A 25,474-nucleotide genomic window follows, 5' to 3' on the forward strand; every position below is an offset into this window, starting at 1 on the left:
TGCCCCCAATCATGTGCCAGTAAGATGTGCCCCCATAGATGCACCCCAATCATTTGCCAGTAAGATGTGCCCCCATAGATACCCCCCAATCATGTGCCAGTAATAAGAGCCCCCCCACCATCATGTGCCAGCAGCCAGAGCCCCCCCATATCATGTGCCAGTGGCCAGAGTGCCCCCACTATCATGTGCCAGTAGCCCCCCCTTATTATGTGCCAGTAGTCCCTCTTATGTGCCAGTAGCCGCCCTCATGTGCCAGTAGCCGCCCTCATGTGCCAGTAGCCACCCTCATGTGCCAGTAGCCCCCTTATGTACCAGTAGCCGCCCCTTATCATGTGCCAGCAGCCCCCCTTATGTGCCAGTAGCCCCCCTTATGTGCAAGTAGCCCCCATATCATGTGCCAATAGCCCCCTTATGTGCCAGTAGCCCCCTTATCATGTGCCAATAGCCCCCCATGTGCCAGCAGCACCCATCATGTGCCAGTAGCCCCCCTTATCATGTTCTAGTAGCCCCCCATCATGTGCCAGTAGCCCCCCTTATCATGTTCTAGTAGCCCCCCATCATGTGCCAGTAGCCCCCCCTTATCATGTTCCAGTAGCCCCCTTATGTGCCAGTAGCCGCCCCTTATGTGCCAGTAGCCCCCTTATCATGTGCCAATAGCCCCCCATGTGCCAGCAGCCCCCCTTATGTGCCAGTAGCCCCCCCTTATGTGCCAGTAGCCCCCCCTTATCATGGGTCAGTAGCCCCCCCTTTGTGCCAGTAGCCCCCCATCATGTGCCAGTAGCCCCCCCATCATGTGCCAGTAGCCCCCCTTATGTGCCAGTAGTCATCCTTATGTCATCCTTATGTGCCAGTAGCCCCCCTTATCATGTTCCAGTAGCCCCCTTATGTGCCAGTAGCCGCCCCTTATCATGTGCCAGTAAGCCCCCTTATGTGCCAGTAGCCCCCTTATCATGTGCCAGTAGCCCCCCTTATCATGTGCCAGTAGCCCCCCTTATGTGCCAGTAGCCCCCCTTATGTGCCAGTAGCCCCCCTTATGTGCCAGTAGCCCCCCCCCCATCATGATCCAGTATTGTACCTATATAAAAAAAAAAAAAAACACTTAGACTTACCTCCAGCGATGCGATGCAGGCCTCTTCCGGCCTGTGTCCCTCGCTATACGGCTCATCGCGCCGCATGCACTGGCCTCTGATAGGCTGCCAGCCCTAGGCCGGCAGCCTATCAGAGGAACAGGAGGGGACACACCTCTCCCTCCCGTGCCGTAGCAAAGACATTTGTATCGCTGTCCTGAGGACCGCGATACAGATGAATATAGAGATAAGCGCTTCCACAATGGAAGCGCTCATCTCCTGCTGTGCCCTGCCGCCGGCCTAACTGGAAATTTCCCGGAATCCTGGCAGGCCAGTCCGGCCCTGCTGGTGAAGAAAACTGGGTATGTCGTTCCCATTTTGAACTGATGCCCCAATGTGATAGGTGTAGATCTAAAAGGGCACCAGCTCCCAACCCCAATGCCTCTGCCTCGTCCCTGCTCATTGACGATCTGCTGAACCTGCTTATGACCACTTAACCTTGCCTGAATAACAGGGTCCTTTGATTCCCATGACTTTGTGAAAATGTTTGGTTTGCTTGGTTCTGACTTGGATGGTTGCTGACTATCCTATTTGATCGGTGCCTGCCCTATGTATCGTATCTGCTTGAGTCTAATTTTATAAGAGACTACTCTGAGGACACAGTGTGTGAATTGCCCTTAGGAAATCTATACACCAAGGGGGTTTATGGTGAAAATTTTGCCCCCTGTTTTAGCTGCAAGCCAAATCCATTATCATGAGAGTTCACAGTGGGTACTCAATCTGTCCACCGGCCTGTCCATCACAGTAGAACCTTATCTTGTCAAGGTCCATGCAATCTTCCAGCCGGTCCTTCAGCGCGTTCCTATTTTGAAAAACCCTATGTTATGGAGAGACAACACCAGCTATGTTTAGCTTTCTACCGACCTATATTAACCAGGTATTCCAGTGCTAGGTGAATTATGTCTGGATTTATTATAAAAACTGTAGATAGAGGGTATAATATGATTACACATTAAAACAGATAGGACCTGGTAAAGTTCGGCTTCTCCACTTAGTCCCTGAGGTCTCTATTTGACGAGGTAAACCATTTAAAGGGGTTGTCTCATCTCAGACATTGGTGGCATAACGCTAGAATATGTCATCAATGTCAGGAACAGGTCCCAGAGGTGGACCTATCTATCTCCAGAATGGGCCCCCGCAAAGTGAAGGAGAAAGTACCTTGCAATCGTGGCCACTTTACATCCAATGCAATGAGAGTTACGAAAAAAGCCGAGGGTTGCCTGAGCCATTTATGGCAGTGCCATAGAGGTGAATGAAGAGGCGGCCGTACATGTGCAGTGCTCTCTCCATACACCGCTCTGGGACTTCAGAAAATAGCCGAGTGTGCTCGTTCTGTTTGAACGCCCAATTCTGAAGATAACAGTGGGCCCCAGAGGTGGGACCCACATCTATCTGGTATTGGAGGCATATCCTAGCAATATGCCACCAGTGTCTGAGATGATATAACCCCTTTAAAGATCACATGGTTCCTGATGAGCTGGAGAGCCATGAATATGGGGGTATTTGGCTGGTACTGGCATCATATTAGCAATTAGAAATCAAGATGCCTGCCCCTCGGTAACCTACTGCGATATCACAGTGGTCCTTTATTAGGTAATCTGCTGTGACATCACAAGTTCCAGTCAGGTAGAATACTGTGACATCACAGGTGCTTCAGCCAGGAAAGCTATTGTGACATCACACATGAGTTTCCGTCAGGTAAATGGTTGTCAGTTTCTGTGACATCACAATTGTGTTAAAGTGAAACACCTGAAACATCACAACTGTGCTTCTATCTATCAGGTAATGTACTGTGACATCACAACTGTGTGTCTGTCTACACTGCGTGCAGAATTATTAGGCAAATGAGTATTTTGACCACATCATCCTCTTTATGCATGTTGTCTTACTCCAAGCTGTATAGGCTCGAAAGCCTACTACCAATTAAGCATATTAGTTGATGTGCATCTCTGTAATGAGAAGGGGTGTGGTCTAATGACATCAACACCCTTTATTAGGTGTGCATAATTATTAGGCAACTTCCTTTCCTTTGGAAAAATGGGTCAAAAGAAGGACTTGACAGGCTCAGAAAAGTCAAAAATAGTGAGATATCTTGCAGAGGGATGCAGCACTCTTAAAATTGCAAAGCTTCTGAAGCGTGATCATCGAACAATCAAGCGTTTCATTCAAAATAGTCAACAGGGTCGCAAGAAGCGTGTGGAAAAAAAAAGGCGCAAAATAACTGCCCATGAACTGAGAAAAGTCAAGCGTGCAGCTGCCAAGATGCCACTTGCCACCAGTTTGGCCATATTTCAGAGCTGCAACATCACTGGAGTGCCCAAAAGCACAAGGTGTGCAATACTCAGAGACATGGCCAAGGTAAGAAAGGCTGAAAGACGACCACCACTGAACAAGACACACAAGCTGAAACGTCAAAACTGGGCCAAGAAATATCTCAAGACTGATTTTTCTAAGGTTTTATGGACTGATGAAATGAGAGTGAGTCTTGATGGGCCAGATGGATGGGCCCGTGGCTGGATTGGTAAAGGGCAGAGAGCTCCAGTCCGACTCAGACGCCAGCAAGGTGGAGGTGGAGTACTGGTTTGGGCTGGTATCATCAAAGATGAGCTTGTGGGGCCTTTTCGGGTTGAGGATGGAGTCAAGCTCAACTCCCAGTCCTACTGCCAGTTTCTGGAAGACACCTTCTTCAAGCAGTGGTACAGGAAGAAGTCTGCATCCTTCAAGAAAAACATGATTTTCATGCAGGACAATGCTCCATCACACGCGTCCAAGTACTCCACAGCGTGGCTGGCAAGAAAGGATATAAAAGAAGAAAATCTAATGACATGGCCTCCTTGTTCACCTGATCTGAACCCCATTGAGAACCTGTGGTTCATCATCAAATGTGAGATTTACAAGGAGGGAAAACAGTACACCTCTCTGAACAGTGTCTGGGAGGCTGTGGTTGCTGCTGCACGCAATGTTGATGGTGAACAGATCAAAACACTGACAGAATCCATGGATGGCAGGCTTTTAAGTGTCCTTGCAAAGAAAGGTGGCTATATTGGTCACTGATTTGTTTTTGTTTTGTTTTTGAATGTCAGAAATTTATATTTGTGAATGTTGAGATGTTATATTGGTTTCACTGGTAAAAATAAATAATTGAAATGGGTAAACATTCGTTTTTTGTTAAGTTGCCTAATAATTATGCACAGTAATAGTCACCTGCACACACAGATATCCCCCTAAAATAGCTAAAACTAAAAACTACTTCCAAAAATATTCAGCTTTGATATTAATGAGTTTTTTGGGTTCATTGAGAACATGGTTGTTGTTCAATAATAAAATTAATCCTCAAAAATACAACTTGCCTAATAATTCTGCACTCCCTGTACTTACAATGTACTATGACATCACAATTGTGTTTTTCTCCATCAGGTAATGTACTGTGACATCATATAACTGTGTTTCTATCCATCAGGTACTGTACTGTGACATCATAGTTGTGTTTATATAATCAGGTAATATAATGTGACATCACAGCTGTGTTTCTATCCATCAGGTAATATACTGTGACATTACTGCTGTGTTTTCATCCATCAGGTATTATACCGTGACATCATAGTTGTGTTTATATCCATCAGGTAATATACTGTGACATCATAACTGTGTTTCTGTCTATCAGTAATGTATTGTGACATCATAACTGTATTTTTATCAGGTAATGTACTGTGACATCACAACTGTGTTTCAGAAGGCTATGGCTGCCATAGAAACCATTTCCACATCTGGGACCCACTCATATGAGAATGAAGCACCTTCACGTGCTACCAGGAATGGAGAGGTGGACATTTTTCTCTTTTGTAAATGGAAAGAGCCGCACATGTACGGCCATCACTACAATCCTGACAGCGTGTGACAGGGAGATAGGATTGGGCTACAGAGGAGAGAAATGGACAGAGATGTTTGGCCAGCTACTTCCTGGCTAAGGAGGGTCACCACTGCAGCCACTGGACAACCCCTTTAAGAAATCTGCAGTTCCAAATGGAGGACAGAACATTCTGCAGTATTAATAATTTCACCAAGAGTCAAAACCAACTTAGGGCTCTTAATTATTAGTTATTGTCTTCCGGCATAGAGTTCCGTCGTCGGGGCTCTATGCCGGAAGAATCCTGATCAGGATTATCCTAATGCATTCTGAATGGAGAGAAATCCGTTCAGGATGCATCAGGATGTCTTCAGTTCCGGAACGGAACGTTTTTTGGCCGGAGAAAATACCGCAGCATGCTGCGCTTTTTGCTCCGGCCAAAAATCCGCAACACTTGCCGCAAGGCCGGATCCGGAATTAATGCCCATTGGAAGGCATTGATCCGGATCCGGCCTTAAGCTAAACGTCGTTTCGGCGCATTGCCGGAGCCGACATTTAGCTTTTTCTGAATGGTTACCATGGCTGCCGGGACGCTAAAGTCCTGGCAGCCATGGTAAAGTGCAGTGGGGAGCGGGGGAGCAGTATACTTACCGTCCGTGCGGCTCCCCGGGCGCTCCAGAGTGACGTCAGGGCGCCCCAAGCGCATGGATCACGTGATCGCATGGATCACGTCATCCATGCGCATGGGGCGCTCTGACGTCATTCTGGAGCGCCCCGGGAGCCGCACGGACTGTAAGTATACCGCTCCCCCGCTCCCCGCTCCTACTATGGCAACCAGGACTTTAATAGCGTCCTGGCTGCCATAGTAACATTGAAAGCATTTGGAAGACGGTTCCGTCTTCAAATGCTTTCAGTACACTTGCGTTTTTCCGGATCCGGCGGGCACCTCCGGCAACGGAAGTGCATGCCGGATCCCAACAACGCAAGTGTGAAAGAGGCCTTAAGAGCACATGAGAATAAGAATAATTATATAAACCAATTTACACACAGTTTGGATTGACTACAAAAAAAAGCTTTTGACTCACTTCCACACAGCTGGATCATTAAATGCCTGCAATCCATTCGCATTAGCAAAAACATCACCACATTTACAAAAAATTGGATGAAACAATGGAAGACAGAACTGTCTTGGAATGTTGGAAATTAAAATTATGGGCAGGTCAACATCAGGAGGGGCATCCTCAAAGGTCAAAGGTCATTCACTTTCACCCCTACTATTCATCATCACCATGAGACCACAGTCCATCATTTTACAAAATACAAACCACAGCTACCAAACCAACATTCAGTACTGATATTGCCATGGAATTTGGCCTAGATAAATGTGCCACAAAAGCACTGATAAAGGGTAAAATCGTAGAATGTGAAGGGACTGAAATGCACTATGGCCAACCTGAGCCTACATATACCTTGGCATTCTGCAGCTGGACAACACCAAGCATGGGAAATTGAAGACCATGTTTAGAAAAGAATATATCCAGAGAGTGAGAAAAATACTGAAGAGCAAACTGAATGGTGGGAATACCATCAAGGACATTAACACCTGGGCCATACCCATCATGAGGTACACTGCTGGGATCATCAACTGGGCACAAGTAGAGTTTGATGCATTGGACATCACCGTGTTCTAGATTTCTGGGAGGAATTCGACAAGTTATGAAGACTAACACCAACTGTGATCTTGTGTTGTGCTGTATAACTTTTTCTTGAGTAAATAATAATACTAGCAGCAATAGTTTAAGATAACTTTTTTGCTGTATCTATCTACCTAGCTTTTATGCTTTTAAAGGGCAATGTCCACTTTTAGAAATGATGTAATAACTATGATCATCATTTGCTGTTTTTGTGTAGTGCTGACGTATTGATACCATCAAGATACAGAAAAGCACTGAGGAATCCTGGAGCACCAGATGGTCCAGTCCTGCTGGATTTTGGACCAGTGCTAGTTCCAGTCTTCCAAGTGCAGACTTCCACCTATGGTAGTATTACTCGCTGGAGTACAGTGCACCAGAATTATTAAGAGGCATTATTTTGCCGCATCCTTAAGTCTATGCCAACACATATTAGTAAATATGTTGGGTTGTGGATGTCCCACCCACGACCCTCCAATTCTGCCCATACTCCCCTACCCTGCCCATATCACTCCTACTTTTTCTAAAAGTGGCAAGGGTATCGGGAAAAAGGGGAAAAGCTCACAAATTTTGGCATGAAACAGGACTTGCAACAACATTTGTGACTTTTCTATGCCAGAAAACTGTTGTAGCAGTCTGACACATTCCCCCCATAGTGTTTTACCCTTTGACTGACCCTGTTCTGAGGCTCGAGGTACATGTGCAGACATGTCTGTTTGCCTGAACTTTAACTGTACAATTATTGTTTTGTCAGCTATCTCCTGAGAAAAGTAATTACTGTCATACGTAGCTATTTTACTAAGGTCCAAGGTTAGTGAGGGGCCTGAGGGCACCCTTGTATTCTGGACCTGGCTTGTTTCGTATAGGACAAGAATACATGGAGATTGCAAGTTCTGGTTTTCTCCTTGGTTTTGCCCCGTCATATGTCGGAATGCTGTTTCTATCAGTCATCACAGATACAAGGTTTTGAGATATTCATTTTGTGATAATGTTGGATCTAGGAAAAGTTTTTGTTGGTAGAAGTGTGCATGGTAAATTATGTGCTTAACCCCTTCCCGACCAGCGCTGTACATGTACAGTGCTGCTGGGACTTTAAAAATGGTGCCCGCTCATGAGTGGAGCGGGCGCCATAGCTGACGGGTGCCGGCTATTTAAAAACAAATCTATATTCCCTGCTCAAAAATAATCATTATGCAGGTATGCGGTCTGTCTCACAATATAACAACTCTCAAAACAAGACCTGGATAAATATTAAAGCATAACTATTACTAATAAAGATTAAAACAGTGTACAAAATTGTGGCGAAGTATAAAAATACCATAAGCGCCTATGGACAATATTCCCAGAAAAATGGAATGGTCTTACCAGATCTAGAAGCATGGACTGTAACTTGTGTCTATGCAGTAAGAGTTGAGGAAGCGAGTGCTTGAATCACAGTTGTTTCCCAAGGGACATGGACTACAGTGCCCTAAATAAAGACCCTGCCTACAAAATTGGGTAGGGGGCTAGTAGTCCCTGCCTAACAGTATACAGAGCACCCGCCACGATAGGCGCGACCCTGTGAGGAGCCTATCCCTGGATGGGGCCTAAAGCCCTATATCTGTCTCTCACTTAATGTCCCGACATGCCATGTTTCATCCCTAAGCAGGACTCCTCAGGGGATATATAAGTGGAGAATGTGCTATCAAAAAAGAGAGAGTAAAGAAACAAATTTTGGTTTCAAAATAACAGGAAAAGCTCCTCAGTTGGTGTCAAGAGGAGCCATAAAGAATATATATACAGTATATAGCAAGGTGTGTGCACCCATAAAACACTCACCTTTTAATACCAAGTAGTACAAGCGCAAAGAGGACACAGGTCAACGTCCCAGGCAATGGAATCAAAAAGGACAGTGGTCCGTGCCTTAGTAGAAAGATTTAAAAAAGTTGTGGGGAAATGTCCCCAACGGTCCCTGGTCACCGCTGATCTGACTATCGAGGTGAACGCTGTAGTTGGCGCCACACTCTCTTTTAAAAGGCCTCCCTAATTGCGCCCTAACTAAGCTCCTCCTAAACATGTAAGTATATTACCTGTGAGGGGCCCAGCACATGGGGGGGCTGTTTGTGAAATTAGATAACCCCTTTAAAAAAAAACTCACTGTGCTGCCTTAATCACTGCCCCTCCCCCACTTCACACGCTGCAACTGAGGGAAGAATGTCTGCAGCTCCTGAGAAACCCGGGCCTGCCCTGTACCTGCTACTCAGGATCTGCAGCTTTATCTGATGGACTCCCCCACCCCCTGCAAAATAGTAGGTTTATATGTGAAGTGTGTACATTTCATCTGTATACTGTGCAAATGGTGTGTGGTGTATACATGTGTGTACATTGTGTGTATGTTTATACTTGTGTATCTGTATATGTACAGTATGTGTTATATATGTGTATATATTTATATGTGTGTGTGTCTATCTCTGTGTGTATCTCTTATATTATGAGTTTTTGTCTGTCCCGACATCTGTCTGTCTGTTCTTTATGCGCGACCGATCTTCACCAAATTTGGTACACAGGTACATCAGGTGTCCGGGAAGGTTTTAGTCTCAGCTCTCTAGTTCCTGAGATATTCCCAAAACACGAACTGCATTACCAATGCAAGCCTGCAAGTCTTTCACTCATATCCCAACTGCCATACACACAGTCACATGTCCCTTATCAGCCAATAGAAGCTCGCAGGCCCTTAGTCTCGACATGCACACAGTTTTACTCCAGGTTTCTATAACAACCCAGCCATTTTTCTTCACTGCTGTAGGTCAGCTTTAGGCTAGGGCTACATGACGACCAGGGCCGTTTCTAGGGAATTTTACCAACCGGGCGAACATTAAAAAAGCGCCCCCCCCCCCTCCCCCTAAAGGGGTTGTCTCGCTTCAGTAAGTTGGATTTATCCTGTATCAGTATTACAGATGATAAGCTCAGATACAGTGGTTCAGCCGGCAGTATCATACACAGCCTTTGGCTGCTATCAGTAATATTTTCCTTTTAATCTACCACTGGATGTCCAGTAACAGCCTTCCCAGCACACGATGACAGCCCCACATACCTCTTACATCCAGTGACGCCTCTTTGATGTAGATGTTCTCTTTCCTCATCTTCTCCTTTCAGACCTTAGAACCAGACCATCATTTTTCAGCCATTTTTCATCTCTGCAGGTTGACAAAAAAATTTCTTAGTTTACTTTACTTTTCCATCATCCTCCCATCTTCTGGACAAATCATAATACTACCCCCAATACTGTGCCGCTGTGCTCCCCAATATTATACTGTAGAAACCGATAAATCCCCTGATAATACTAGTACCACACAGAGCCCCCCCATATAAAATACCCCTTCTTTGTGGCCTCAGTAGAAGCCCCATGGTGTTCCTCTCCCCCCTTCCCCCATATAAAATACCCCTTCTTTGTGGCCTCAGTAGATGCCCCAATAGTGCCCCCAATAATGTGCCAGTAAGAAGTGCCCCCCAATAATGTGCCAGTAAGAAGTGCCCCATAGATTCCCCCCAATAATGTGCCAGTAAGAAGTGCTTCCATAGATTCCCCCCAAAGATGTGCCAGTAAGAGGTGCCCTCATAGATGCCCCCCCAATAGTGTGCCAGTAACAAGTGCCTCTCCATGCCCCCCCAAATCATGTGCCAGTAACAAGTGCCTCTCCATGCCCCCTCAATCATGTGCCAGTAACAGGTGCCTCTCCATGCCTCCCCAATCATGTGCCAGTAACAAGTGCCTCTCCATGCCCCCCCCTCCCCCAAATCATGTGCCACAAGTATTGTCCCGTATAAAAAAAACAACCACTTATACTTACCTCTATAGGCTGCGGGCCTTCCACAATGGAAGCGCTCATCTACCCCGATCCGTTCTCCGACCGTTGGCGCTCCCCCTCTTCTTGCTGGAGACACGCGCCCCGTGTGGTCGCACCCCTCGCCCCGCTGTAGAAACGGCCCTGACGACGACTACACTGCTACATGCATCCATCTTGGATGGATTTTTTGCGACTGTCGTGACGCAGCATAGCCTATCATTATAAAAATTGTTGCGTGACATTGGCGCGACAAAATGCGCGACAGATGTCGTCATGTAGCCCTATTCGTAAAGGGGCAGGGCGCTGTAGAGGTCACTGTTAAGGGGGCAGGGGCCACTATTAAATGGGCAGCTGCTGTATAGGTTACTGTTAAGGGGGGCAGGGGCCACTATTAAAGGGGCAGCTGCTGTGGAGAACAGTCCTATCCTATTTTTGGGGGGGACAAGGTGACTAAAAAAAATGGGGAATGACGCAGTTCGGAGATTTTTATTTTTATTTTAGTAGTTTGGACTTTTCGGACGTGGCGATATGTTTATTTATTGTTTATATATTTTATATGTAAAATTGGGAAAAGGGGTGATTTATACTTGATTTTTTTTCATTTTTTTTTACTTTTTATTTAATAACTATTAGCCCCCTTAGGGTCTAGAACCTGGGATATTTTAATCCCTTTTCCTATTCACCCTAATAGAGCTATATGAGGGTGAATAGGATCTCACACTCTCCCTGCTGCCCTTTGCATAGTACACACAGCAGCAGGGAGCTGACTATGGCAGCCAGGGCTTCAGTAGCGTCCTGGCTGCCATGGTAACTGATCGGAGCCCCAGGATTACACTGCTGGGGCTCCGATCAGAAGCTGCCACTGCCACCAATGAAGAGGGGGGAGGGGACCCTGTGGCCACTGCCACAAATGATTTTAATATTAAGTGGAGGTTGAGGGGGTGGGGTCGCACTGCGCCACCAATGAGTGTAATACTGGGGGGGCCGCACTGCGCCACCAATTACTGTAATACTAGGGGGGCGGAAGGGCGCACTGCGCCACCAATGATAATTACCGTCTAATACAGATACAGGAGGTGGGTGTGGCGGCAGAATCACATAGCCTGCACCCGACCTCTATGAAAGGGTGCTGCGATCCGCGGTAGTTAACCCCTCAGGTGCAGCACCCAGCTCCCTGTCACAGAGGACGAGTGCAGGCTATGTGATTCTGCCGCCACACCCGCCTCCTGTATCAGTATTAGATGTTAATTATCATTGGTGGCGCAGTGCGCCCGCCCCTCCTCCGCCACTCTCTCCTCATTGGCAGCGACGGCACAGAGGGAGGGAGAGAGTGACTCCTTCTCCCCTGTGCTGCTGAGTGAACATGGCGCGCTGAAAGCGGCGCGCTCATGTTCTGTGATACTGGGCTGCGCAGTAGCGCAGCCTAGTATCGATAAAAGGCAAATCCCGGTACCGAACCGTTACCGGGACAAAAGTATCGATTAGGTATCGATATTTTGATACCCACAACAACCCTATGTGGATGTTACTGTTAAGGGGGCAGGTCGCTGTAGAGGTCACTGTTAAAGGGGCGGGCACTGTGGAGGTCACTGTTAAGGGGGCAGGGGCAACTATTAAAAGGGCAGATGCTGTGGAGGTCACTGTTAAGTCAGCAGGGTACTGTGAAGTCACTGTTAAGGGAGCGGGGTACTGTTGATGTCACTGTTAAGGGAACGGGGTACTGTGGCAGTCACTGTTAAAGGGACGGGTGCTGTGGAGGTCTCTCTTAAGGGGCAGGGAATAGTGGAGGTTACAGATAAGGGGATGGTCCCCTATGGTGGTCAGTGTTAAGGGGCGGAGTGCTATATAGGTCACTGTTAAGGGGGAGGGCCTCTGAGGAGGTCAATGTCAAAGAAAGTGGGGTGCTGTGAAACTCACTGTTAAAGGGGTGGGCTGCTGTGAAGGTCAAAATTAAGGGGATGGGCTGCTGTGGAGGTCCAATTTTAAAGTGGTGGGGCACTGGTGGGGGGGGCAGAGTTAAGGGGTGGGGGACTGTGGAGTTCACTGTTAAAGGGGCGGGGTGCTGTAGAGGTCACTGTTATTGGGGATACTGTCGATATATTTTAACGACACACGGAAACATTAAATTAAATAGATGAAATATACCCGTCCCAAGCGAGGTCCTTCTGCTAGTCTCCTATATATATATATAAAAATTAGTTTCTGTCTGTCTGTTCTTTATGCGCGACAAAACGACTGGACCAATCTTCACCATATTTGGCACACAGGTACATCAGGTGTCCAGGAAGGTTTTGGACTGGGTCTCAGCTCTCTAGTACATACTGTTCCTGAGATATTCCCCAAAAATGACCTGCATTAACCAATAGAAGCCTGCAAGTCTTTCAGTCATATCCCCAGGGGCGGATATACCGCATGTGCAGCCGGTTCGGTTGCACAGGGGCCCAGAGCAGGAGGGGGCCCCTTCTTACCGGCTGCAGGCGGAGATAAGCTACTCCCAGGGCCATCTTTAAAGCGGGGCAAAAGGGGCAGCTGCCCCGGGCCCAGTTGCTCCTGGGGGACCCAAGCAGGGGCTTACGTGCCTGGTGGGGGAGGGGGCCTGCTGCATGGGAGCGCTCTGACCGGCCCAGCATGAAATACAGTGAGAATGCCGGGCCCAGTCAGAGCGCTCTTCAAACATGAGGTGGTACAGAAGCAAGGAGGATGTGGGGGGTGCACTCACCCGGCCCGGCAGTTCTCGTCAATTGCCGGGCTGTTCGTTTCTATAGTAAAAGAAGGGAGACCTCTCTGCTCCATGCTTCACTGATATTCAGAGCTCAGGCGCTCCCCCTGCTGGCCGCACATTGCGCTGCTGGTTGTGGGAGAAGCGCTGAATACCCGGGAATCTGCCTTCAGCACAGCCAGCAGCGTGATGTGAGTGTGGGAGCCATTCATCAGGGACGAAGGTAAGTATTATGTTTTTTTATTCTTCCCCATAAAGCTGCAAAAAGCGGGCAACCACTAAAGTGAGGGAGCACAAAAGAGCATAACCACTGTGAGGGGGCACAGATATGCTGGCATAACTACTATGAGGGGCACATATCTGGCATAACTGTTGCAAGGCAGCTCATATCTGGCATAACTATGGGCACATATCTGGCATAACCACTGTGAGGGGCTCATATTTGGCATAACCACTGTGAGGGGCACATCTGGCATAACTGCTGTAAGAGGCTCATATCTTGCATAACTAGGGGCACATATCTGGCATAACTGCTGTGAGGGAGGCACATATCTGGCCATAACTACTGTGAGGGGGCACATATCTGGGCATAATGACTGTGAGGGGGCACATATCTGGGCATAACGACTGTGAGGAGGCACAAATCTGGCTATAACCACTGTGAGGGAGGCACATATCTGGCCATAACTACTGTGAGGGGCACATATCTGGCTTAATGACTGTGAGGGGGCACATATCTGGGCATAACTACTGTGAGGGGAACATATCTAGCATAACGACTGTGAGGGGGCACATATCTGGGCATAACGACTGTAAGGGAGGCACATATCTGGGCATAACGACTGTGAGGGAGGCACATATCTGGGCATAACGACTGTGAGGGAGGCACATATCTGGGCATAACGACTGTGAGGGAGGCACATATCTGGGCATAACGACTGTGAGGGAGGCACATATCTGGGCATAACGACTGTGAGGGAGGCACATATCTGGACATAACGACTGTGAGGAAGGCACATATCTGGGCATAACGACTGTGAGGGAGGCACATATCTGGGCATAACGACTGTGAGGGAGGCACATATCTGGGCATAACGACTGTGAGGGAGGCACATATCTGGGCATAACGACTGTGAGGGAGGCACATATCTGGGCACAACTACTGTGAGGGAGGCACATATCTGGGCATAACTACTGTGAGGGGCACATGGTCACATGTCCCTTATCAGCCAATAGAAGCTCGCAGGCCCTTAGTCTCCACATACACACAGTTTTATACCAGGTTTCCATAACAACCCAGCCATTTTTCTTCACTGCTGTAGGTCATATTTAAAGGGGCAGGCGCCATGGAGGTCACTGTTAAGTGGGTAGGGGCCACTATTAAAGCGGCAGCTGCTGTGGAGATCACTGTTAAAGGAGCGGGCACTGTGGAGGTCACTGTCAAAGGGGCATTCACTGTGGATGTTACCGTTGAGGCAGCAGGCTGCCATGGATGTTACTGTTAAAGGGGCGGGCACTGTGGAGGTCACTGTTAAAGCAGCAGTGTACTGTGAGGTCACTGTTAAGGGAATGGGGTACTCTGGAGGTCACTGTTAAGGGAACGGGGTACTGTGGCAGTCACTGTTAAAGGGATGAGTGCTGTGGAGGTCTCTGTTAAGGGGGCAGGGAACAGTGGAGGTCACAGATAAGGGGACGGATCCCTATGGATGTCAGTGTAAAGGGGCGGGTGGGTGCTGTAGAGGTCACTGTTAAGGGGGCGGGCCCCTCAGGATGTCACGATCAAAGGAGTGGGGTGCTGCGAAACTCACTGTTAAAGGGGCGGGCTGCTTTGAAGGTCAAAGTTAAGGGGATGGGCTGCTGTGGAGGTCCCATTTCAAAGTGGCGGGGCACTGTGGGGGGTCAGTGTTAAGGGGTGGGGGACTGTGGAGTTCACTGTTAAAGGGGCGGGGTGCTGTAGAGGTCACTGTTATGGGGGATACTGTCGATATCTTTTAACAACACACACAAACATTAAATAAAATAGATGAAATATAACCGTGCGAAGCCGGGTCCTTCTGCTAGTAGATATATATATATATATTTATTGTGAGGGTTAGCTCCCTTTCCAGGGTCACACTTACAGACTTCTTCTCAGACCACGTATTTTTCATATCAAAACTGTGCTTTATTGTGACACAAGCACCAACAAAATAGTACAAAATAAAAGCCTGCCCATCTGGGCTCTACCTAAACACATTCGCTAAAGCCCTGACTAAACCACAGGTTACAATTCATGCCTGGCTTCAGGCCTGGCTTTCCCAGCCAAACAGTTCTCCAGCACCCCAGGCTGTACAAATACGAGTCCCTTTGGGGGATTGTGCCCAGCAGTCCTCCCGACTCTGGCCCTGTGACCCTTGTACCGCAGGCGTCACTGCTTCCCCCAAATTACAGGCTGTCACTTAGCCTTGTAGTCCCTCAGCCTACCCTGCTGGTACCACTCCAAACCTCTGCATGTCTGTGGTACCGGATAACACACTCCCCCAGACTGACACCCTGGGAGGTGCTTTGACCCAGCCTGATTATCGCAGACCTCATCTGCGATCCTCTCTGGACCAAGGGAACACACGTCCTGGAAGGGTGTGGATTGGCAGATCCCACATCCAGTCCTATCTGCCAATCCAACTAAAATCCAGCCCAGAATATACCGAAAACAACCTTGTCTCAGCAACCTACATGCTGCTGAGACTATTGCATCCAGGATTTTAGCTATCCCACCCAACTGAGGTATCTGAGTGGGATATACACACCTTCCCGTACTGTCCACATTATTTATAGATATATATATATATATATATATATATATATATATATATATATTTATACACATATATATATACACACTCACCTAAAGAATTATTAGGAACACCATACTAATACGGTGTTGGACCCCCTTTTGCCTTCAGAACTGCCTTAATTCTACGTGGCATTGATTCAACAAGGTGCTGATAGCATTCTTTAGAAATGTTGGCCCATATTGATAGGATAGCATCTTGCAGTTGATGGAGATTTGAGGGATGCACATCCAGGGCACGAAGCTCCCGTTCCACCACATTCCAAAGATGCTCTATTGGGTTGAGATCTGGTGACTGTGGGGGCCATTTTAGTACAGTGAACTCATTGTCATATTCAAGAAACCAATTTGAAATGATTCGAGCTTTGTGACATGGTGCATTATCCTGCTGGAAGTAGCCATCAGAGGATGGATACATGTTCTCATTCTGTTTACGCCAAATTCGGACTCTACCATTTGAATGTCTCAACAGAAATCGAGACTCATCAGACCAGGCAACATTTTTCCAGTCTTCAACAGTCCAATTTTGGCGAGCTCGTGCAAATTGTAGCCTCTTTTTCCTATTTGTAGTGGAGAGGAGTGGTACCCGGTGGGGTCTTCTGCTGTTGTAGCCCATCCGCCTCAAGGTTGTGTGTGTTGTGGCTTCACAAATGCTTTGCTGCATACCTCGGTTGTAACGAGTGGTTATTTCAGTCAACGTTGCTCTTCTATCAGCTTGAATCAGTCGGTCCATTCTCCTCTGACCTCTAGCATCCACAAGGCATTTTTGCCCACAGGACTGCCGCATACTGGATGTTTTTCCCTTTTCACACCATTCTTTGTAAACCCTAGAAATAGTTGTGCGTGAAAATCCCAGTAACTGAGCAGATTGTGAAATACTCAGACCGGCCCGTCTGGCACCAACAACCATGCCACGCTCAAAATTGCTTAAATCACCTTTCTTTCCCATTCTGACATTCAGTTTGGAGTTCAGGAGATTGTCTTGACCAGGACCACCCCCCTAAATGCATTGAAGCAACTGCCATGTGATTGGTTGACTAGATAATCGCATTAATGAGAAATAGAACAGGTGTTCCTAATAATTCTTTAGGTGAGTGTATATACACACACGTGTCTGTCTGTCTTTCTGTATATAATGTGTATAGATATATATATATATATATATATATATATATATACACTTTGCAAATAACGAGGCAGCACTTCCAGCTTTCGGTGACAGGGTGAAGACCCCAAAACTTTATTCCCAGCTGGGAATAAAGTTTTGGGGTCTTCACCCTGTCACCGAAAGCTGGAAGTGCTGCCTCGTTATTTGCAAAGTACGTATCATGGAGGAGAAGCCAACCTCTGTGAGGAATTGCACCCAGTGCACGTGGTCTGACTGTGCTGCTGCGGTATTTGTGAGTATATATATATATATATATATATATATATATATTACAGTACAGACCAAAAGTTTGGACACACCTTCTCATTCAAAGAGTTTTCTTTATTTTCATGACTATGAAAATTGTAGATTCACACTGAAGGCATCAAAACTATGAATTAACACATGTTGAATTATATACATAACAAACAAGTGTGAAACAACTGAAAATGTGTCATATTCTAGGTTCTTCAAAGTAGCCACCTTTTGCTTTGATTACTGCTTAGCACACTCTTGGCATTCTCTTGATGAGCTTCAAGAGGTAGTCACCTGAAATGGTTTTCACTTTAGATTTAATAAGTGGGATTTCTTGCCTTATAAATGGGGTTGGGACCATCAGTTGCGTTGAGGAGAAGTCAGGTGGATACACAGCTGATAGTCCTACTGAATAGACTGTTAGAATTTGTATTATGGCAAGAAAAAAGCAGCTAAGTAAAGAAAAACGAGTGGCCATCATTACTTTAAGAAATGAAGGTCAGTCAGTCAGCCGAAAAATTGGCAAAACTTTGAAAGTAAGGGCTATTTGACCATGAAAGAGAGTGATGGGGTGCTGCGCCAGATGACCTGGCCTCCACAGTCACCTGACCTGAACCCAATCGAGATGGTTTGGGGTGAGCTGGACCGCAGAGTGAAGGCAAAAGGGCCAACAAGTGCTAAGCATCTCTGGGAACTCCTTCAAGACTGTTGGAAGACCATTTCAGGGGACTACCTCTTGAAGCTCATCAAGAGAATGCCAAGAGTGTGCAAAGCAGTAATTAAAGCAAAAGGTGGCTACTTTGAAGAACCTAGAATATGACATATTTTCAGTTGTTTCACACTCAGGGATGGACTGGGACAATAAAGTGGCCCTGGACTTCAGCCAGACCGGCCCACTTTATTTTTCCCAAACACACTCAAAAAAAAAAACATAAGTAAAAACATTCCACTGTAAGTATAAGTATGTTTCCATCTCCTCTGTCATCTACTATCTCATGCGTTATGTCTTCTCCTCTCTCTAATCCTCTGTCTTTTTTCAGAACTTCTCTCTCTTGTCTACACTCATGTTCCTGCTCATCTCCTCTATCGTCTTCACATTCATCGCCTGCCTCATGCTCCCTCTCCTCTCCACTCTCCTCTATTGTGGACCCAGCCTGAGAATAGACATATAGTAAGTCACAACTGTAGGCTAAATATGTTCCATAAAGTCCACAAATCTGTATGTGGTTTAAGAAGGAATAAATAATAATGTCTGACTTACCATAGCAGTCAGGCCCGCACTGCTCTCAGCTTTTGCGGACGTTCCAGCAAATAATGCATCTAATTTTACACATTTAGTGGCATCTGCCTCAAGTGCTTGCCTTTTTTTGTCTCTTAACTTCTCGGCTCCTCCCTTACGTTTAGTCTTGTGTTTTAACATGTTTGTTGTTGCAAGTCACACCTAATGGCAATAGGTAACACTTGTTGTTAACCTTACTTGCTGACGCTGTGGTGGTGGCACTGAATTATCGCTGTACTCGTACACTTTCTCGTTCCTCCTCGTTCCTCCTCGGCGGCGCTGGCTCCGCCTCCTCTTGTTGCTTGAACGGGCTCGGCTCCTCCCATACTCCTCCTCTCCTCCCGCATACGGCCGTGAGCGTGACCCCTGAGATACCTCACGTCGCTGGGAGGTGATCAGGGCCGCTCTAAACATAGGAGGAGGCGGAGCCGGAGGGAAGTGGCAGGCCAGCGCAGCTTGATGGACGCCGGTCATTGGCTGACGGCGCCGCCGACGCCAGCCGCCAGGTAAATGAATCAAAATCACACAGAAAATGACAGTGATTGACAGCCGGCCCATAATTCGATCGGCCCACCGGGATTCTCCCGGTACTCCCGATGGCCAGTCCATCGCTGTTCACACTTGTTTGTTATGTATATAATTCCACATGTGTTAATTCATAGTTTTGATGCCTTCACAGTCATGAAAATAAAGAAAACTCTTTGAATGAGAAGGTGTGTCCAAACTTTTGGTCTGTACTGTATATATATATATATATATATAGCGTGTGTTCGTGTACATATACAGTGAATATATATACACTGCTCAAAAAAATAAAGGGAACACTTAAACAACACAATGTAACTCTAAGTCAATCACACTTCTGTGAAATCAAACTGTCCACTTAGGAAGCAACACTGAGTGACAATCAATTTCACATGCTGTTGTGAAAATGGGATAGATAACAGGTGGAAATTATAGGCAATTAGCAAGACCCCCCCAAAAAAGGAGTGGTTCTGCAGTTGGTGCCCACAGACCACTTCTCAGTTTCTATGCTTCCTGGCTGATGTTTTGGTCACTTTTGAATGCTGGCGGTGCTTTCACTCTAGTGGTAGCATGAGACAGAGTCTACAACCCACACAAGTGGCTCAGGTAGTGCAGCTTATCCAGGATGGCACATCAATGCGAGCTGTGGCAAGAAGGTTTGCTGTGTCTGTCAGCGTAGTGTCCAGAGCATGGAGGCGCTACCAGGAGACAGGCCAGTACATCAGGAGACGTGGAGGAGGCCGTAGGAGGGCAACAACCCAGCAGCAGGACCGCTACCTCCGCCTTTGTGCAAGGAGGAACAGGAGGAGCACTGCCAGAGCCGTGCAAAATGACCTCCACCAGGCCACAAATGTGCATGTGTCTGCTCAAACGGTCAGAAACAGACTCCATGAGGGTGATATGAGGGCCCGACGTCCACAGGTGGGGGTTGTGCTTACAGCCCAACACCGTGCAGGACGTTTGGCATTTGCTAGAGAACACCAAGATTGGCAAATTCGCCACTGGCGCCCTGTGCTCTTCACAGATGAAAGCAGGTTCACACTGAGCACATGTGAAAGACGTCTGGAGACGCGTGGAGAACGTTCTGCTGCCTGCAACATCCTCCAGCATGACCGGTTTGGCATTGGGTCAGTAATGGTGTGGGGTGGCATTTCTCTGGAGGGCCGCACAGCCCTCCATGTGCTCGCCAGAGGTAGCCTGACTGCCATTAGGTACCGAGATGAGATCCTCAGACCCCTTGTGAGACCATATGCTGGTGCGGTTGGCCCTGGGTTCCTCCTAATGCAAGACAATGCTAGACCTCATGTGGCTGAAGTGTGTCAGCAGTTCCTGCAAGACGAAGGCATTGATGCTATGGACTGGCCCGCCCGTTCCCCAGACCTGAATCCAATTGAGCACATCTGGGACATCATGTCTCTCTCTATCCACCAACGTCATGTTGCACCACAGACTGTCCAGGAGTTGGCAGATGCTTGAGTCCAGGTCTGGGAGGAGATCCCTCAGGAGACCGTCCGCCACCTCATCAGGAGCATGCACAGGCGTTGTAGGGAGGTCATACAGGCACGTGGAGGCCACACACACTACTGAGCCTCATTTTGACTTGTTTTAAGGACATTACATCAAAGTTGGATCAGCCTGTAGTGTGTTTTTCCACTTTAATTTTGAGTGTGACTCCAAATCCAGACCTCCATGGGTTTAAAAATTTTAATTCCATTTTTAATTTTTGTGTGATTTTGTTGTCAGCACATTCAACTATGTAAAGAACAAAGTATTTCAGAAGAATATTTAATTAATTCAGATCTAGGATGTCTTATTTTGGTGTTCCCTTTATTTTTTTTGAGCAGTGTATATATATTAATATATATATAATATTTTTTTTTCAGAAGAAAAATGTAGAAAGGAACTGTAATCTCATTCTGATTTCCAGTGGTCAGATCCCTTCCAATCAGATACTTATCCTCTATCTTGTGGATAGGGGATGAGATCTTAGGCCTTGTTCACATTTCCATTTTTTACTGCATGCATGCCATAATACAGGAGGCTGGCAGAGGAAGGAGTGGGCAGAGGGAGGGATGGCTACCTGACAGCTGCATGCCGATCCCAACTTCTGCCCACTCCTTCCTCTTCCAGCCTCCTGTACTATAGCATGCAGTACTTGGCAGCCTTCCCTCTCTGCCCCGCTGCTGCGCTGTGTACTAGTGCTTACTTTGGCACTCTTACATATGCACACAAGCGGTGGTAGGATGGTCCTAGGCTGACATCGGGTGCATGCATATGTTAGTGTGCCATAATTAGCATCTCTGCCATCTGTGCAGGTCCTGGGTCTCCAAACAGCGGGGCACTTGACCACTGCAGCCAATTACTGGTTGCAGCAGTGATGTGTCACCTATGAAGCTTGTAAGTGGGTCATGTGCCAGGACTAGGGATGAGCGAATCGACTTCGGATGAAACATCCAAAGTTGATTTGCATAAAACTTTGTTTCAATACTGTACGGAGCGAGCTCTTTGTACAGTATTAGAATGTATTGGCTCCTATGAGCCAAAGTTATTACTTCACAAAGTCTCGTGAGACTTCGCGTAATAACTTCAAAAAATTGATTTCTACTGTAAAAAAACTTTTCCCGAACTCTGGTTCGGTTCCACGTAATAACTTCGGCTCATAGGAGCCAATACATTCTAATACTGTACGGAGCGCTCACTCTGTACAGTATTGAAACAAAGTTTTATGCGAATCGACTTTGGATGTTTCATCTGAAGTCAATTCGCTCATTCCTTAGCCAGGACGCATCACCACTGTGGCCAGTCATTGGACGCTAAAAAGTACAGTAAAAATTACATTTGAAAAAAGAGCAAAATAACCACATGAGTGGGGTTTTCATGGAATGAGGGGGTTGAAAAGAAGTGTGTGTTTGGTGGGGGGCTCCATACAAAAATTTGCTGCGGGGCCCAGTCAGTTCTAGCTACGCCCCGATTGATGACCTATCCTGAGGAGTATAAATGGTCTGCACAACCCCTTTGAGTACCAAACTGAGCTTTGATTGTAAGGGGTTAAAAAGTATTTTCTTCATATTATGACTGCCGATCCCCCTCTCCCCATATCCTGGCAGACATAGTACCATAGCGTCCTTTGCTATGGATTCAATATCCATAGATTTTTGAAAACCTACACAACTGGCTATTTATAGTGTGCAGATGCAAGCCTTGTCCTGTCAGTGAACATAAAGTGATTTAAAATAGAATTTATTGGGTGCACGTGCAGACGCTTTCTAATTATAAGGTTCGCACCAAGCTGGGAGTAGTTCATTTGAAGCTGGAATACAACAATTACACAATTTTTGTAGCTGGCCAGCTAGGACCTGTCCTAGGTTGCTAGTATAGCTTACATGTGTATACAGATTAATTTTGTAATGTAATGTGAGCTCAATGACACAGCAGAAACAACAGAAAGCATAGTGTTAATCTGTTGTTGAAGGGCAGAAGTCTAGACCAATCAAAGCCAGCTTCTCACACAGCAAGAGTTTTCACCAATCACAGCCAGCCTCACACACAGCCTGTCTGGGAATTCCCCTAGCAGGAGCTGCTAGAATCATTATTCACCAGAGACAGGAGCTGAAGAGACATTCACTCCACTGAGAGCTGTGTTTTTATGAAAGCAGAGAGGCCAAAATAGGTATTTAAAACAGTTTATATAATGTGCATATTGTTAGTATAGTGATTAGAACTGTATACTGAACCAGTTAGGCTACTTTCGCACTTGCGTTTGGGGTTCCGCTTGTGAGATCCATTTGAGGGCTCTCACAAGCGGCCCCGAACGGATCCGTTCATCCCCAATGCATTCTGAATGGATAAGGATCTGTTCAGAATGCATCAGTTTGGCTCCGTGCCGCCTCCATTGCGCTCTGGAGGCGGACACCAAAACTCATTTTGCAGCGTTTTGGTGTCCGCCTGGCCGTGCGGAGCCAAACGGATCCGTCCTGACTTACAATGCAAGTCAATGGGGACGGATCCGTTTGACGTTGACACAATATGGTGCAATTGCAAACGAATCCGTCCCCCATTGACTTTCAATGTAAAAAGTCAGGAGTCCCTATTAATATACCATCGGATCGGAGCTTTCTCCAATCCGATGGTATATTTTAACTTGAAGCGTCCCCATCACCAAGGGAACGCCTCTATGTTGGAATATACCATCGGATTTGAGTTAGATCGTGAAAACTCAGATCCGACAGTATATTCTAACACAGAGTGATGGGGACACTTCAAGTTAGAATATACTAAGAACTGTGTACATAACTGCCCCCTGCTGCCTGGCAGCACCCGATCTCTTACAGGGGGCTGTGATCCACACAATTAACCCCTCAGGTGCAGCACCTGAGGGGTTAATTGTGTGGATCACAGCCCCCTGTAAGAGATCGGGTGCTGCCAGGCAGCAGGGGCCAGACCCCCCTCCCTCCCCAATATTAAATTCATTGGTGGCCAGTGCGGCCCCCCTCCGTCCCCAGTATTAAATTCATTGGTGGCCAGTGCGGCCCCCCCTCCCTCCCCAGTATTAAATTCATTGGTGGCCAGTGCGGCCCCCTCTCCCTCCCCAGTATTAAATTCATTGGTGGCCAGTGTGGCCCCCCTCCCTCCCCAGTATTAAATTCATTGGTGGCCAGTGCGGCCTCCCCTCTCCCCCCCTCCCCCCATCATTGGTGGCAGCGGAGTGTTCCGATCAGAGTCCCTGTTTAATCCCTGGGGCTCCGATCGGTTACCATGGCAACCAGGATGCTACTGCAGTCCTGGCGGCCATGGTTTCTTAACAATTTTAGAAGCATTATACTTACCTGCGCTGTCTGTGGCCGGCCGGTCGCTCCTCCTACTGGTAAGTGACAGGTCTGTGCTATAAGCAATGCGCCGCACAGACCTTTCACTTACCAGTAAGAGGAGCGACCTGCCGGCCACAGATAGCGCAGGTAAGTATAATGCTTCTAAAATTGATAAGTAACCATGGCAGCCAGGACTGCAGTAGCGTCCTGGCTGCCATGGTAACCGATCGTAGCCCTAGCGATTAAACTGGGACTCCGATCGGAACTCTCCGCTGCCACCAATGATGGGAAGGGGGTGATTTTAATTAGGGGGGGGAGAGGGGAGGCCGTACTGGCCACCAATGAATTTAATACTGGGGAGGGAGGGGGGCCGCACTGGCCACCAATGAATTTAATACTGGGGAGGGAGTGAGGGGGGCCGCACTGGCCACCAATGCCTTTTAATACTGGGGAGGGAAAGAGGGAGGGGGGGCCGCACTGGCCACCAATGCCTTTAAAACTAGGGAGGGAGGGAAGGGGGGGTGCGGCACCTGAGGGGTTAATTGTGCGGATCACAGCCCCCTGTAAGAGATCGGGTGCTGCCAGGCAGCAGGGGGCAGTTATGTACACAGTTCTTAGTATATTCTAACTTGAAGCGTCCCCATCACCATGGGAACGCCTCTGTGTTAGCATATACTGTCGGATCTGAGTTTTCACGATTGTGAAAACTCAGATCTGAAAAAGCGGTTATGCAGACGGATCCATTCTGAACGGATGCAAGCATTTGCATTATAGGTGCGGATCCGTCTGTGCAGATACCAGACGGATCCGCACCTAACGCAAGTGTGAAAGTAGCCTTATATGTGTGTTTACTTACAGTTCCACCAAATCAAATTGCAAGCATACAAACTGCGAATTGCTCATACCAGATCATAAGCAATTGCATACTGCAAACTGCAAACCAAGTTGAACTGTTAGACCTCAGATATACCTCTCAGAGAGATCATAAAGTGCTTAAATAACTTAAAGTGAGAGAGTACAGATACTGAACAGAGAAATATATCCACCATTTTATGTTGAATGACAAGATTGAACAGTTGAACCACCATCTTAATCATACCGCCATTTTGTGATATCTTTTCAACACGTGTTTTATACATGGACTATCTGCTGCGGAGGCAGCAGTATTATATTTGAAGAAAAGTTGAAGTTAATAAAAAAGTTATTTGAACCATTGATGTGCTCTTTAAACCTACTGTTTCCATAGAACGACGCTAGAGGAATTACAGTCTGGTTAGACTAAAAGTCAGAGATATAAAAATTCTTCTAATGCCACAGCGCAACTTCATAGTGCTGCACCTGCCACAATGGAACTATTGCGCTCAGAGGGCAAAGCGATAGCGCTCCTCAACTTGCACAGTAAAGAGCGCATTAGAGCAG

The sequence above is a fragment of the Bufo bufo genome, chromosome 4 (assembly GCF_905171765.1).
Source record: "Bufo bufo chromosome 4, aBufBuf1.1, whole genome shotgun sequence".
NCBI lineage: Eukaryota > Metazoa > Chordata > Amphibia > Anura > Bufonidae > Bufo > Bufo bufo.